This window comes from Eubalaena glacialis, chromosome X (assembly GCF_028564815.1).
Source record: "Eubalaena glacialis isolate mEubGla1 chromosome X, mEubGla1.1.hap2.+ XY, whole genome shotgun sequence".
Classification (NCBI taxonomy): Eukaryota; Metazoa; Chordata; class Mammalia; order Artiodactyla; family Balaenidae; genus Eubalaena; species Eubalaena glacialis.
The window spans coordinates 73599402-73617517 of NC_083736.1; positions in this window are offsets into that span (position 1 = coordinate 73599402).

Sequence of the window (18116 nt, forward strand, 5' to 3'; positions counted from 1 at the left end):
AAAAAGAAACGAAATGGAGTTATTTGTAGTGAGGTGGATGGAGTTAGAGTCTGTCATACAGAGTGAAGTAAGTCAGAAAGAGAAAAACAAATACAGTATGCTAACACATATATATGGAACCTAAGAAAAAAAAAAGGTCATGAAGAACCTAGTGGCAAGATGGGAATAAAGACACAGACCTACTAGAGAACAGACTTGAGGATATGGGGAGGGGGAAGTGTAAGAAGTGACAAAGAGAGAGAGTGGCATTGACATATATACACTACCAAACGTAAAATACATAGCTAGTTGGAAGCAGCCACATGGCACAGGGAGATCAGCTCGGTGCTTTGTGACCACCTAGACGGGTGGGATAGGGAGGGCAGGAGGGAGGGAGATGCAAGAGGGAAGAGATATGGGAACATATGTATATGTATAACTGATTCACTTTGTTATAAAGCAGAAACTAACACACCATTGTAAAACAATTATACTCCAATAAAGATGTTAAAAAAAAAATGAAGAGAGCAACCAAACCAATAAACAAATCCACCAATGATAACAACTGCCAAAAAATATACTAAGATAAAAATATAAATCCAAAGTAGTTAGTCGCATACAGCAAACCCCAAGCCTACAGTTGCTCCCAACCTCCACTGCCTCAATTTTGGGATGATTCATTGTCTATTCAGGTATTCCACAGATGTACCTCAAGTTTATTGTGGGGTTTTAATCTGCTGCTCCTGAGGCTGTACAGAGAAATTTCCCTTTCTCTTCTTTGTTCACACAGCTCCTGGGGTTCAGCTTTGGATTTAGCCTCAGTGTGTAGGTTCTCCTCTGGTGTCTGTACTTTGCTCAGCCAGGAGGGTGTTATAGCAGTGGCTGATTAGGGGGCTCTGGATCACTCAGGCCGGTGGGAGGAAGGGGTACCGAATACAGAGTGGGGCAAGCCTGCAGCAGCAGAGGCCGGCGTGACATTGCAGCAGCCTGAGGCATGCCATGTGTTCTCCCGGAGAAATTGTTCCTGGATCACAGGACCCTGACAGTGGCATGCTGCACAGGCTCCCAGGGGGTGGGGTGTGGATAGTGACCTCTGCTTGCACACATGATTCTTGGTGGCTATGGCAGCAGTCTTAGTGTTTCATGGCCATCTCTAGTGTCTGCACTGATAGCTGTGGCTCATGCCCATCTCTGAAGCTCGTTTAGGAAGTGTTCTGAATCTTCTCTCCTCGTGAAACAATGGTCTCTTGACTCTTAGGCAGTTCCAGACGTTTTCCCGGACTCCTGCCTGGTTAGCTGTGGCGAACTAGCCCCCTTCAGGCTGTGTTCACGCAGCCAGCCCCAGTCCTCTCCATGGGATCTGACCTCCGAAGCCCTAGCCTCAGCTCCCAGCCCCCACCCCTGCCCCTGGTGGGTGAGCAGACAAGCCTCTCAGGCTGGTGAGTGCTGGTCAGCACTGATCCTCTGTGTGGGAATCTCTCCACTTTGCCCTCTGCACCCCTGTTGCTGTGCTCTTCTCTGTGGCTCTGAAGCTTCCCCTCCGCCCATCCCCCATCTCTACCAGTGAAGGGGTTTCCTAGTGTGTGGAAACTTTTCCTCCTTCACAGCTCCCTCCCAGAGGTGCAGTTCCCATCCCTATTCTTTTGTCTTTGTTTTTTCTTTTGTCTTTTGCCCTACCCCGGTACGTGGGGAGTTTCTTGCCTTTTGGGAAGTCTAAGGTCTTCTGCCAGTGTTCAGTAGGTGTTCTGTAGGAGTTTTTCCACTTGTAGATGCATTTTTGATGTATTTTGGGGGAGGAAGGTGATCGCCACGTCTTACTCCTCCGCCATCTTGAAGGTCCTCTCCCCATATCTTCTTTTTTTTTTTCTTAATTAGGGTATATTTGCTTTACAATATTGTGTTAGTTTCTGCTATACAATGAAGTGGATCAGATATATGTATGCATATATGCCTTCCCTCTTGAACCTCTGTCCCACCCCCCACATCCCACCCAACTAGGTCACCACAGAGCACTGAGCTGTGTTCCCTGCACTATACAGCAAGTTCCAACTAGCTACCTATTTTACACATGGCAGTGCACTTACGTCAATCCCAATCTCCCAGTTCATCCCACCCCCCTTCACATCCACATGTCCATTCTCTATGTCTGAATCTCTATTCTTGCCCTGCAAATTGGTTCATCTGTACCTTTTTTGCAAACGAAGCAACTAACAAAGGATTAATCTCCAAAATATACAAACAGCTCATGCAGCTCAATATCAAAAAAAAAACCCTCTCAAAAAATGGGCAGAAGACCTAAATGAACATTTCTTCAAAGAAGACATAAGATGGCCAAGAGACACATGAAAAGATGCTCAACATTACTAATTATTAGAGACTGCAGATCAAAACTACAATGAGGTATCACTTTACACCATTCAAAATGGCCATCATCAAAAGCTGTGTAGAACAGTATGGAAGGTCTTTAAAAAACTAAAAATAGAACTACCATATGACCCAGCAATCCCACTACTGTTCATATACCCTGAGGAAACCATAATTCAAAAAGACACCTGAACCCCAATGTTCATTGCAGCACTATTTACAATAGACAGAACATGGAAGCAACCTAAATGTCCACTGACAGATGAATGGATAAAGAAGAAGTGGTACATATATACAATGGAACATTACTCTAGCATTAAAAGGAATGAAATTGGGTCATTTGTAGAGATGTAGTTGGACCTAGAGTCTGTCATATAGAGGGAAGTAAGTCAGAAAGAGAAAAAACACCCCATACCTTCTTTATCCATTCATCTATAGATGGCCACTTATGTTGTTTCCCTATCTTGGCTATTGTAAATAATTCTGCAGTGAACATAGAGGTGCATATATCTTTTAGAATTAGTGTTTTTGTTTCTTCAGACAAGTACCCAGAGGTGGAAAAGCTGAATCATATGATAGTCCTATTCTTAATATTTTGAGGATTCTCCATTTTATTTTCCATAGTGGGTACATCAGTTTACATTCCCACCAAGAGTATGATAATTCCCTTTTCTCCACATCCTCGCCGACACTTGTTATAGAAATAACAGCAAGTGCTTTTTTCATAATATCCATTCTAATGGGCATGAGGCAATATCTCATTGTGGTTTTGATCTGCATTTCCTTGATGATAAAAGATGTTGAGCACCTTTTTAGGTGCCTGTTGGTCATCTGTATGTTTTCTTTGGAAAAAATGTCTATTCAGATCTTCTGCCCATTTTTAATCAGATTGTTTGCTTTTTTGTTGTTAAGGTTTATTAGTTTTTATATATTTCAGATATTAGCCACTTATTAGATATATCATTTGCAAATATCTTCTCCCATTAGGTAGGTTGCCTTTTCATTTTTTTGACGGTTTCCTTTGCTGTGAAGAAGCTTTTTATTTTGACGTAGTCCTGTTTCTTGAGTTTGCTTTTGTTTTCCTTGCCTACAGAGATATATCCAGAAAGATATTGCTAAGACAAATGTCAAAGTGTGTACAGCCTATATTTTATTCTAGGAGTTTTATGGTTTTAGGTCTTACATTGAAGTCTTTAATCTATTTTGAGCTGTGTATGGTGTCAGATGGTGGTCTAGTGTCATTCTTTTGCATGTGGCTGTCCAGTTTGCTCAAGACCATTTATTTATTTATTTATTTTTAACCTCTTTATTAGAGTATAATTGCTTTACAATGGTGTGTCAGTTTCTGCTTTATAACAAAGTGAATCAGTTATATATATACATATGTCCCCATATCTCTTCCCTCTTGCATCTCCCTCCCTCCCACCCTCCCTATCCCACCCCTCTAGGTGGTCACAAAGCACAGAGCTGATTTCCCTGTGCTATGCGGCTGCTTCCCACTAGCTATCTATTTTACGTTTGGTAGTGTATATATGTCCATGCCACTCTCTCACTTTGTCCCAGCTTACCCTTCCCCCTCCCTATATTCTCAAATCCATTCTCTAGTAGGTCTGTATCTTTATTCCATAAATTTATTTCTGGCCTGTCTAATCTGTTCCATTGATCTATGGTCTGATTTTGTGCCGACACCATACTGTTCTCACTTCATAGTATAATTTGAAATTAGGCAGTGTGATACCTCCAACTTTGTTTTTTTTTTTTTTTCACAATCTTTTGTCTACTTGGGGTCCTTTGTGGTTCCATTTAAATTTTAAGATTTTATTTTTATTTCAGTGAAAAATGTCATTGGTATTTTGATAGGAATTGCATTGAATCTCTAGATTGCTTTAGGTAATATGGACATTTTAACAATGTTAACTCTTTCAATCCATAAACACAGAATTTGTTTCCATTTCTTTGCATCTTCTTCAATTTAACAAAGTCTTACAGTTTTCAGTGTACATGTCTTTTACCTCTTTGATTAAATGTATTCCTACATATTTTACTCATTTTTATGCTATTGTCTATGAGATTGTTTTCTTACTTTCATTTTTCTTTAGTTTTTAAATTTTTTAATGAAAAGACAGAGATTTCTGTCTATTGATTTTTTTATCCTGAGACTTTCCTTAATATATGTATTACTTTTAACAGTTTTCAGTGGAATCTTTAGAGTTTTCTGTATATAGTATCATGTTATCTGAAAATAGTGACAGTTTTACTTCTTTCTTTCCAATTTGGATGACCTTTATTTCTTTTCTTTTCTAATTGCTCTGGTTAGGACGTCCAGTACTATGCTGAATAAGAATAGCAAGAGGGACATCCTTGTCTTGTTCCTGATCTTAGAGGAAAATCCTTCAGATTTCATCATTGAGTATGATACTAGCTGTGGGCTTGTCATATATAGCCTTGATTATTTTGAGATATGTTTCGTCTATACACACTTTGTTGAGCATTTTATCATAAATGACTGTTGAATTTTTCCAAATGTTTTTTCTGCATCTATTGAGGTGATCATATGAATTTTGTCCTTTGTTTTGTTAATGTGGTTTATCCTGTTGATTTACATATGTTGAACCATCCTAGAATCACTAGAATGAATCCCCCTTGATCACGGTGGATGATCCTTTTAATGTATTTTTGAATTCTGCTTGCTAGTATTTTGTTGAGAATTTTTGCATCTATGTTCATCAGGTATATTGGCCTGTAATTTTCTTTCTTTATGTTGACCTTCTATAGGTTTGTTGTCAGGGTAATGCTGACCTCATAAAATGAGTTTGGAAGCTGTTCCTTTTCTTCCATTTTATTAGAAGTGTTTGGAAAGGATAGATATTAAATCTTTGAATGTTTGGGAAAACTCACCAGTGAAGCCGAATGGTCCTGGACTTTTGTTTGTTGGAAGATTTCTGATTATCTATTCAATCTCCTTACTAGTAATTGGTCTATTCATATGTTCTATTTCTTTATGAATCAGTCTTGGAAGATTGTAAGTTTTTAGAAATTTATCCTTTTCTTCTGGTTTGTCCAATTTGTTGGTAAATATTCATAGTAGTCTCTTATGAACCTTTGTATATCTGTGCCATGAGTTGTAACATTTCTTTATTTTTTTATTTATTTGAGTCCCCCCTCTTTTTGTGCTGAGTATAGCTAAAAGTTTGTCAATTTGTTGTTTATCTTTTCAGTGAACAATCTCTTAGTTTCATTCATCTTTTATATAGTGTTTTTAGCCGATTTCTTATTTATTTCTGCTCCACTCATGATTACTTTCTTTCTTTCTTTGAGCTGTGTTTGTTCTTTTTTTCCAGATCCTTTAGGTGTTAAGTTTATTTGTTTATTTGAGATTTCTTTTTTCTTTTCCTTGAAGTGGGTCTGTATTACTATAAACTTCCCTTTTAGTTCTGCTTTGGCTGCATCCCATAAATTTTGGTATGATGCATTTCTGTTTTCATTTGTTGCTAGGTATATTTTGATTTATCTTTTGATTTTTTTCTATAACCCAGTAGTTGTTCAGTAACATGTTTAATCTCTGTGTATTTACAGTTTTTCCAGTTTTCTTCTTATAATTAACTTCTAGTTTCATACCATTATGGTTGTGAAATATGTTTGATATTATTTCAGTCTTTTTAACTTTATTGAGACTTGTTTTGTGGCCTAACATATGATCTGTTCTGCAAAATATTACATGTGCCCTTGAGAAGTATGTGTATTCTGCTGCTTTTGAATGGGATTTTCTGTATATGTATCTATCAAGTCTTCTACTCTAATGTGTCATTTAAGGCCAATGTTTCTGTATTGGTTTTCTGTTTGGATGATCTATCCATTGATGTAATTCGGGTGTTAAAGTCCTCTGTTATTATTGTAGCCATGTCAAGTTCTCCATTTAGTTCTGTTAATATTTGCTTTATATATTTTGTTGCTGCTATGTTGGCTGCATATATGTTTATAAATATTATATCTTCTTGCTGGATTGACCCCTCAATCATTACGTAAAGCCCCTCTTTATCTTTTATTACATTCTTGATTTTAAAACCTATTTTGTCTGATATAAGTATAGTTACACCCATTTTCTTTACACTTCCATTTGCATGGAATATCTGTTTCCATACCTTCACATTGTTTGTCTATGTTCTTACTTTTGAAATGAGTCTCTTGCAGGCAGTACATAGATGTGTCTTTTTTTTTTTTAAGCCCATTCATCCACTTTATGTCTTTTGATTGGAGAATTTAGCCCATTTATATTTAAAGTAATTATCAATAAGTATGTTCTTAATGCCACTTTGCCATTGTTTTCTGGTTCTTTTTATAGTTCTTGGTTTCTGCCATCTTCTCTTGTTCTCTTCCCTCATGGTTTGATGACTTTCTTTACTGTTATGTTTCTATTCCTTTCTCTTTTTCGTGTATTTGCTATAAGTTTTTGCTTTGTGGTTACTGTGAAGTTCACATATATTACTCTTTATATATATTTTATGTTGATAGCAACTTTAATATGGACAAAATTTAAAATTCTACATTTTACTCCCCCTAGCACATTTTATGGTTTTGATGTCACATTTCACATCTTTTTATTTTATGTATCCCTTAACAGATTACTGTAATTTTAATTAATTTTATAACATTTTTCTTTTAACTTTAATAGTAACTATATAAGTGATTAATCCACTATCTTTACTCTATATTTCCCTTTTCAGTGAGATTTTTACTTTTTATGTTTTCTTGTTATGAAGAAACACAGTTCACCCCCCCCCCATGTTAGTAGGGTAGGTGGGGAGTGCAATAATGGCATCGATCAGTACCTCCATCTTTAGGGAGAGTTTCAACTATACCCTGCTCCTCCAGCAGATGCTTTTAGATTGCAAATGAGTCTCCTTTACATATAGTCAGGCACTTTTCAAACTGCTGTTTTTTTGTTAGGTCTCAGGGTGAGTGAGACTACATGTAAGCCCTTAAAAAGGAGAATCTCCATTTCCCAGAGTACTTTGGGTCTGATGGACATCAGTCCCATTAGTTTTCTAAGCCAGATATTTTTGGGGCTCATCTCTCTTGTGTAGACCCCAGAGGTTGGGGTTGTTTGATGTGGAGCACAAACACCTCCCTCTTCCAGGAGAAGCACCAAACTGGTAAAAATATTTCCCTATCGTATGTCACCTCATGGGTGTTCAGGTTTTTGGCAAGACTGTGTCTCTGCCTTTCCTACCCATCTCTCTCTTTCTCTCTCTCTCTCTCTCTATATATATATATATATGTGTGTGTGTGTGTGTGTGTGTGTGTGTGCATGTGCATGTGTGTGTGTAATGGACAACAAATTTGGAGAGAAAATAGAGATATATAGAATTAAATTTTCTATATATTACTGCAACTAAGTCAGTATAAATTTGAAGTATATTTTGATAAATTGAATGTAAATTGTATGCCCAGAACAACCACTAAGAAAATAATTTTAAAAATAAGGTTAAAAATTATTGAAGGGATATAAATGTTAGACAAGAAAATATCCACTTCATACAAAAGAAGACAATAAAGGAGAAATAGAGGAATGGAAAAGACATAAGTCATATATAAAATTAAAAACAAATGTCACATAGCACAGGGAGATCAGCTCGGTGCTTTGTGACCACGTAGAGGGGTGGGATAGGGAGGGTGGGAGAGAGACGTAAGAGGGAAGAGAGATGGAGATATATGTATATGTATAGCTGATTCACTTTGTTATAAAGCAGAAACTAACACACCATTGTAAATCAATTATACTCCAATAAAGATGTTAAAAAAAACCCAAAATGACAGATATAAACCCAGTAATATCAATAATAACATTAAATACAAATTGAATAAATATAATAAACAACAGGGTTATATAAAGAGCATCCATCTACATGTTGTCTACAGGAAACAAACTTTAGATTCAGAAACAAATATGTTGAAAGAAAAAGGATGGAAAGTGGTGTACTAGGCAAACAACAACCATAAAAGGGTCAGAGCTGCTATACTAATATCAAGCAAATGAGACAATTTTTTTTTTTTTACTAGAGATAAAGACGGATATTTCATAATGATAAAAGAGTCCATCTACCAGAGATGTATAACAATTTTAAACATGTATGCAGGGCTTCCCTGGTGGCATAATGGTTAAGAATCTGCCTGCCAATGCAGGGGACATGGGTTTGATCCCTGGTCTGGGAAGATCCCACATGCCACAGAGCAACAAAGCCCGTGTGCCACAACTACTGAGCCCGTGTGCCACAGCTACTTAAGCCCACGTGCCTAGAGCCTGTGCTCCACAACAAGAGAAACCACTGCAATGAGAAGCCCATGCACTGCATCGAAGAGTAGCCCTGGTTCACTGCAGCTAGAGAAAGCCTGTGCACAGCAACGAAGACCCAATGCAGCCGAAAATAAATAAATAAATTTATTAAAAAAAACATGCATGCATATAATGACAGAGTCTCAAAATACATGAAGCAAACACAGAATGGAAGAGAGAAATATTATATTCAACAATAATAAAGACTTCAGTAACCCACTTTCAATAATGGCTAGAACAATGAGGCAGAAGATCAATGAGGAAAAAGACCACTTGACTAACACCATAAACTAACTAGATTAAGCAGACATCTGCAGAATATTCCACCCAACAACAGCAGAATACACATTTTTCTAAAGTGCAAGTGGAACATTCTCCAGTATAGACCATATGCTAGGTCATACAATCCTCAATAATGTTAAAAGGATTAAAATCATACTAAGTACTTTTCCAAACAAAATTGAATGAAATAACAAATATATAACAAAACAAAATTTGGAAAACTACAAATATGTGGAAATTAAACAACACACATTTTTTTTTTTTCTGGCCACACCACACGGCTTTCGGAATCTCGATTCCCCAACCAGGGATTGAACCTGGGCCACGGCAGTGAAAGCCTAAAATCCTAACCACTAGGCAACCAGGGATCTCCCAACAACATACATCTTAATGACCAATTGGTTAAAGGAGAAATTACTTTGTGATGAATGAAAATGAAGGCACAGTATGCCGTACATTGTGGGATACTGCTAGAGGTAAATTTATTGCTATATTTTAAAGTGCCTTTTAAAAAAAATTATTGGAGTACACTTGATTTACAATGTTGTGTTAGTTCCAGGTGTACAGCAAAGTGAATCAGTTATATCAATACATATACATATAGCCATTTTTTTTTTAGATTCTTTTCCCATAATAGGCCGTTACAGAGTATTGAGTAGAGTTCCCTGTGTTATGCAGAAGGTTCTTATTAGTTATCTATTTTATATATAGTAGTGTATATATGTCAATCCCAATCTCCCAGTTTATCCCTCCCACCCTTATCCCCTGGTAACCATAAGTTTGTTTTCTACATCTGTGACTCTACTTCTGTTTTGTAAATAAGTTCATTTGTACCCATTTATTTTTGGATTCCACATATAAGTGATATCATATGATATTTGTCTTTCTGTGTCTGACTTACTTCACTCAGTATGATAATCTCTAGGTCCATCCATGTTGCTGCAACTGGCATTATTTTGTTCTTTTTTATGGCTGAGTAAAATTCCCTTGTATATAGGTATTTCATCTTCTTTATCCATTCCTCTGTTGATGGACATTTAACGTAGATGCAAGGAGAGATTTCAGCTCTTCTTCCTTAGTCACACGGCCCTTGGGGCTCAGCTGTGGTTTCAGCCCCTCCTCTGGGTGGATTTCCTAGTGGGGAGAGCTATCCGTGTCCTCTTGGGATAGTGAGATATGTCCCAGCACCCGCTGATGGATTTCCTAGAAGGGGGGCTATCCACATGGATGGACCTAGAGATACTAAGTGAAGTAAACTAGACAGAGAAAAACAAATGTCATATGATATCACTTATTTATGGAATCTAAAAAAAAGATACAAATGAAATTATATACAAAATAGAAACAGACCCCCAGACATAGAAAACAAATGTATTCTTACCAAAAGGGAAAGGAGGGGAGAGGAGTGATAAATTATGAGTTTGGAATTAAAATATACACACTACTATATATAAAATAGATAACCAACAAGGACCTACTGTATAGCACAGGGAACTATACTCAATATTTTGTAATAACCTATAAGAGAAAAAACAAATATATATATATATATATATATGCATAACTGAATCTCTGGTGTACACCTGAAATTAACACAACATTGTAAATCAACTATACTGCAATTTTAAAAAATCAAATAAAAAAGAAAAGTTAAAAATATATATATATATATGAGTCAAAAAATAGATAACTTGAGCTTCATTAAATTTTGATTTTTTGTGCTGCAAATGAAAAGACAATTAGCATAATGGCAGAAAATATTTACAAATTATGTATCTCACAAGGGACTTGTATCCAGAATAATCAAAGAAATCTTAAAACTCAATAATGAAGACAAATAACCCAATTAAATTTTTTTAAAAAAATGAATAGATATTTTTCCAAAGAAGATATACAAATGGCCAATAAGGCCATAAAATATGCTCACCATCATTAACAATCTGGGAAATGAATATCAAAATCACAGTGTAGTACAATTTCACACCCACTAATATGACTATAGCAAAAAGGTAACAAGTGTTAGGGAGGATGTGGAGAAATTGGAACATTTATACACTACTAAAAACAATGTAAATTAGAGCAGAAACTTTGGGTAACATTCCCTCTGTTCCTTAAGCCAAGCACCTCTATGATAGCTCCTCAAGTGACTATTTAGCATTATCATTTGTACCTTCTCATCCTCACTTGTGCCACATATTTCTATGCTTAAATATCCTCCTTTCATTCTGTTGTCTCTAACAGGATGTAATTTCTTATTGTCACCAATTTAGTCACTCATCATTGTGTGAGCTCTAATTTGCTCGTGACCTTCTTAAAATGAAGCATCTACCATTAACATAGTACTCCAGATGCATATTACTTTTTTAAATACACTCTCTTTATTCATGCAACATAAAATGGCATTACCATTTTGGAATGCCTAAAACACAATTAACTTATATTTATTTTACAGTTAATCCATTGACTTATTTTATTTTTTGCATTATTTTCTGTTTATCTATGTGTTTCCCATTCTGTAGGGTACAAATGACATTTTGAGATTAAATATAAGACTTTATATTTATACGTGTTAAATTTCACTGTGCTAGGTTCAAAGCATTTTTGAGATCTTTTTTCATCCTGATTCTGTCATCCAATATATTGGTTACCATAACTACAAGCACCTGACATCCATGCAGTTAACTTACTTCCAGATGATTTGGCCTATGTCATATTGTTATATATTATAATTTGTAGGGTTGTGTCTCACACTCCTGTTAATTTGGTTTGTTTCTTAGTTGGAAAATAAAATGAGAATGGTACCACTGTGCATTATTGCCAAACAGGTAGCTATGGTTTGTCCCTATAACACTCTATGAACTTTTTGGAAAGTGGAAATCTCCTTACTTCTCTTCCATTGCTGAAATCTAGGTTCTTGTCCCAAATATGCCTTTTACTTTCATATATCATGGTCTCTGCCTGTGCCTTATTTTCTATCTAAAATGTTCTTCACCCTACTCTCACTTGATAAACCTATACTCATACTTCAAAGCCAAAGTCAAATTCTATAATTTTTATAATGCCTCCTTGGTACTTCTCAGTTAGTATTAATCTTTCTCCTCTTAGTCACCTAGATGAATATCTTTAGCATATTTTACATCCCTTGAAACAGACTACAGTTAATTATATTTCCTGGACATGTGTGTTTATTTCCACCACTTGATTGTAATCTCTTTGAAGCTGAAGACTAAATATTCTCCACAGTATCTACCTTAGTTATTTTTGATATATAATACATGCTGAATAAATTAAAGGTGCAAAAAAATATCAAAGGAGACAGGGATATTGAAAAAGGCATTGAATTATAGTTAGTATACATGGATTCTGGTTCCCATGTTTCTGTGTGTGACCTTTGGGCAAGTTATTTCCCCTCCTCTGTGCCACACCAATTTATCTACAAGATATTTTCATCTCATTATTCATTGTCCTTGATTACAATATTTCATTAACTTGTCTGTTGCATAAATAATCAGTTTAATTTTCTAGGTGTTCAAATTCAAAATAAGTTACACTTGCTTTTTTGCAGTGAACCAGCCTCATCTCAAACGATGTATTCCTGGGTATCTCTTTCCTGTGTCAATTACTCTTGGAGCTTTCCCACGTCCTTCCTTTGATGCAACTACAGGTGAGTTTTGAAACATATCTCCAGGATTCTTGATGTATGTGACCAAGATATATACTTAACAAAAAATTAGTATTAATGATATCAATGTTTTATGCTAGATTTTGATCTGAATTGGTAATCTCTTCTTATATACTCCAGCTACAGAATAGATTTTACCCAACCACATTATGTGACACTGTATGCAAATAAAATGAAAAGGGAAAGAATACAAAATTTGAAAATCTGCTAGATGCTAAGCATGAAGATGAATCTAATTTCCTTCTAACAAGAATCTATAAGCTAGGTATTATTAGCCCCATATTACAGATGAGGAAACTGATGCTCAGAGAGGTTAGAAGTTGTAGAACCTGAAATAAGAATCAAGTATTTTTTTATTTCAAAACCTGTAATCTTGATCATTACACTACACTGATACAAGATAGAACTAAGCAAGAGAATTCAAAGGTTTCCATGCAAATCCATGCCAGCAAAATTCAGAAACATATTCCATTTCCATTCCCTAGCACTGGCAGTTAGGTAGAATCATCTTCTTATCTGGAATGTATTACATTTGATTTCTTTAAACCCTTAATTTAGAAATATTTTAACATACACATTAATAAATAGACTGGCATACTAAATAACATTATAAAGCCACATAAAACCAGCACTCAGCTTTAAAAATTATCAGCATTTTTCCAGTCTTTTTTCATTTATTCCTTTCCCCCTCTTTGGGGGAAGCATTTTAAATCAAATCCAAACATCACATTATTTCACCCACAATTACTATAGTTACATTGGATTGTAAACAAACTAAAGAGCAGTCAAGAAGCACATAAGACATCTAATCCATCACTAACAATATATAACAAAGCACTTTCACATGTATTACTTTATTTTACAAAAGATCTCAAAGGAGCTCTCTGGTATATGAGACTTCAATATGGACATTTTCATGGACGTTTTGGGGGCAGTTGAACATACTTTCTTGACAAAGGCATTATTACATGGACTAAAATACAAACAAGTTTTTGTATAGGAAACTATTGCATGGGCTAAAATACAAGTAACACAAGTCATCTAAAATTTTTCTGAGTAATATTCAAAACATACATATTTGCTATTTGAATATCACTCCATTCCTGAGCTTAACCTCATCAACTTTCTTCTAATTCCATCGTTCTATCTGAGGATTGGGAGGTGATGATGGGGTGAGGTTATGGATGAGTTATTTCATACATTATTTGGTAATAAAAATATAAAGATCTTACATTTTGTTATGGAAATTTTATGGTTGCATCAAAAATGTTCACATTCCAGATAAAAATGCAATGCCCAGTCAAAGAAGACGATGGCAGTTAATACTTATTGAGCACTTACTGTTGGCCAGGCACCAGGTTAAATGATACATGTGTAAATGCATTTAATCCCCAGGCTGAAAAAATGACCATGAAACCACTTACAACAAAATGGCTTGCTTTGTCCTGTGTGTAAGGATAAAGAAGGTTTATTATCTACATTTGACCAGAGATAGAAAATGAGGCACACTGGTATGAAGGGATTTGCTCTGGGCCACAAGGCAAGTACAGGTCAGAACCAGTACAAGCATGCAGGTCTACTAATCTCAGCAAAGTGTTCTTTCCACTGTTCCATTTCTTAAACAGCCTAAGCTAAAGAAAAATACAAGGGGCAGTTTGGTTCCATTTTTTTTTTTTTTTGGAAACTTTATGTTTTTAAGCTCCAAAGGAAATGCCATAAAAAGGTATTATGATTGAAATAATAATAATAATAATAAATAATAAGCTATCATTTGTTAAACACTCTATGTTCTTACATAAAACTTATCATTCCATCATCACCATTACCCTGAGTTATTATTGTCCCCTTTTACTTCTGAGACTGAGAAAAGCTAAGTAAATTACCACAGGTTTCTTAGCTTGGAGAAAATTGTACTTTCAGGTGCATGTCAAAAAATTCACAAAAGGCATCATGGCCACCAATAAAAGCAACACATGTAAATAATATTTGTATGGGCATTATATCCTCATACACAAGGAATTTTACATAGTATTTGCTCTTACATGGTGTTCTTTTACTGGAACTGATATTTGAATTGATTGGAGGTTTGTTTCATTTTAAGTGATTAATATTAAATTGTCTTTCATTCTGGGAACCTTAGGGAGGTGAATAAACAAACATGTTGACCTTTTTCTTAGGGCTTAACACTACCTTTTCATGGAAGATTGACAAAAAAATATTAATTTCTTAGTTACAGTGTTTGAAGACAACACTGCCTCTTTCTGTTGCTGATGCTATTTCTGCTGTAGGGATAGCTGCATACTTTAAAATGAAGATGTTGTTGTTACTTACAATCAAGCAAATAGCTAACTACAGCCTTTAATATGAACCTATGTTCCATAATACCAGTAACTTCAAAGCACTTCTTTCAAAAAAAGTGGAGGCTAGACTGTGCAAATTCCTTGAAAGAAGTTAAAGGTTCTACATAAGTGCAAGATAGAGTAATTATTGTCAGTTTTCACATGCCAATTCCACTCCCTGATCTGCCCCAAGGTAGCTTCTCAGGCTGATGGCTCTTGATTTAAAACACACTTCAAAGCTCCCAGTTACTAGGATTTGTAAAGATAAAAGAGAGTATCTGAAAATTGTTTCAGTTCTGGGGTAAAACACCGAAAGCAATAAGACAGAAGAATATGTTTTAAAAATTATAGTTAAAAAGTGTTTACATTCTTTGTTTAAAGAATTGAAAGACTTTCTGGAAAATTAAACTCCACATTTCACTTATTTTTCTGAATGACCCAGATCCATCAAAGGAAATTATTAATTGATCCATATTACAATTCAGATAATTGCTTTCAGTACTCCACTGCAGTTAGTATATATTAGGAATAATCATGTAGAATTTCTTTCTCAGAATATCCATAAAGACTCTCCTAGCAAGGGTAAAATATATGCAATCCTGAGCTCCACAGTCCTTTACTTTGGAGTTTCGGGAAAATAAGGATAGCTCATTTTGCATTTTTAGAATATGCTTACATATATGAAATATTTGTGAGGGAAGTTTAGTCTGCTCACATATACCTCCTGCACAGGAACACAATCACTCAGAAAGGTTGGTGGAAGGAAAGGAACAATTGCCTGTCAGGAGAGGGATAGGTTGTTAGAAAGAACAGCATGGGTTTAAGTTGAACAGATACTGGCGGATGCTGGTAAATTTTGTGTGGGAAAGAAAAGAGAGGTACAAGGCATGGATAAAGGATTAGGAGTCAGGAATATTGCTTTTTAACCACTCAATTTCGGGTCCTACTTTATGGTTTAGTGCACATGTGGGAAATCAGTCACAAGTCTTTGAGAATGCTCATAGTCAGAGAACTTAAAGCCAGGAAGCATGCTAAAGTTGGAAAAATATTCTGTTGGTCCTTTTAGAATTGAAGCTTAATGAATGCATATGATTCAATGAAGCAAATATCTCCTGAGACCTACTATATGCTAACCATTTGTAGGTACTGGGAATGAAAAAAAAATAATGTTTGCCCTCAAGTAACTCTAAGCCTATTGGAGGATATAGAAAAGAAAACAGATAACAGTCTAGTATGATCAATTTCTTTATAAAGCTAAACAAAGGATGCTATGATAGAATATTGAAGGAGCCTCTAACCAATACTATAGTAGTAAGGGAAGACTTCTAGTAAGGATTATTTATCTAAATTGTGTTTTGAAAGATGTATAAGGGAAAGTTAGGTGAAGAATGGAAAAGAGTCTCTCAGACACTTATACAAATAGCTGTAAAGCTGGAAAACCAAACAAACAATGTCTATCACAAATGATAGATTGGTTTCAAGGTTTAATACTAATTTATAGATTACTTTCTAACATATCCATTTTCCTTCTCACTCTCCAGTGTACAGAGGCTTCTGGACAATCTTTATTATATTAGGTGTTGGTTTTTGTTTGGCTGGGGGATTTCTGTTTGTGTGTGGTGTGCTCTTTGCCAGTGCTGCATGTTATAAAGTTGGAGGTGGCTTCCTGATGATATTTTCTCCTTACCTCATAGGGACATATTAGAAAGCTGTGTGTGTGTTTGTGTGTGTGTGCATGCAGGCGTGTGCAAGAGTAAGTGTATGCATGTTTGTGTTTATACACCCTTTACATGAAGAGGAACGGTTATGAAAAGAAATAAAATGTAAATGAATGACTACAGGTAAATGTGTCTTTGATACAAATTTTGCATAAACAACTATTTTCTTATCTATATATGTGAATTTTTCCCCAGTTGAGTTGAGGGATTTATATTTATAGCAGGAGAAAAAGATTTCTCCTGCTATGCCGTAGTGAATTGGTTGAAGATAGAAAAAAGTAGAGACACCCGTTAGAAGATTATTAGAATGGTCTAGGGTAAATGTTATGGTGGCTTGGACTAGAGAGTGGCAATGGAGAAGGGAAAAAATAGTTTTAATATATGATATGTAAATTATATGTACACATTATACTCATATACATATAGTAGAACCAATAGGTCTTGCGAGTTGTGGAGGAGACAAGAGAGGAAGCAAAATCATGGAAGTGTACAAGGTTTTGTGCATGTTACTAATTCTTTTTTGATAAAAAAGTCCTAGTAAATGTATACTTTAAGGATCTTGCTACATATTGCCCAACTGTCCCACCTAACATGTGTACCAATTTGTTTCCCCACAAGAAGTGTATAATATGTTCTGAAATTCAAAATAATAGCAGAGAATTTGTATTTATATATGTTTTTTAATTCATTTTCCTCTCTCTCCTGGCTTAATACATGATAGTTACTCTGCCTAAAACAGTGTTCTTTCTTCTCTTTGCCTTTGCAAAATATTTATGTTCCTCAAGATTCATAGTAAATCTTATCCCCTTTCATGGAGTCTTATTTCTCCAATGAAATTTTAAGTTCCTTTAGGGTAGATGCCTAGTGTTATGCTTATGTGTCTGATGTACTATCTAATACAATGCTAAGTTCAAATAATACTTGATAATTGATTAATGATTGTCTTGCTGAAATTTGGCTTCTCTAAATTCACATTCATGGTTTTTATTAGAATATTGGTTCCATGAAGAGTGAAACAAGATCTTGCAATTTATTAATGCCTGTTCTTAAATGTATGTACCTAGAGAAGTCCTCTATTTAACAATTTTGAGGAGCTGTTATATACTGTAGGTTATATAAAGCATAAAGCAGTAAATAATTGAGAAGTGATGGGTACAGACAGAAATACCACTGGATGTTAGTAAAGTGAGGGATCGGTGTGAGTTAGCATGGGCAGGAAAGGCATTTTGGTGGAAGTTAAATTTTGGATGAAGATTTACAGACATGGCGAGGAGAGACTGTACATTATAGACAGGGAGGCCAGCAAAGCCCAGATAGCAATGCAGAAGAGGAAGAAAGAAAATAAGAAAGATTTTCCTGATATTTTTCTCACAATATTTATAGTGCAAGAGAGTATTTATAGTGCAAGAGAGTAATGG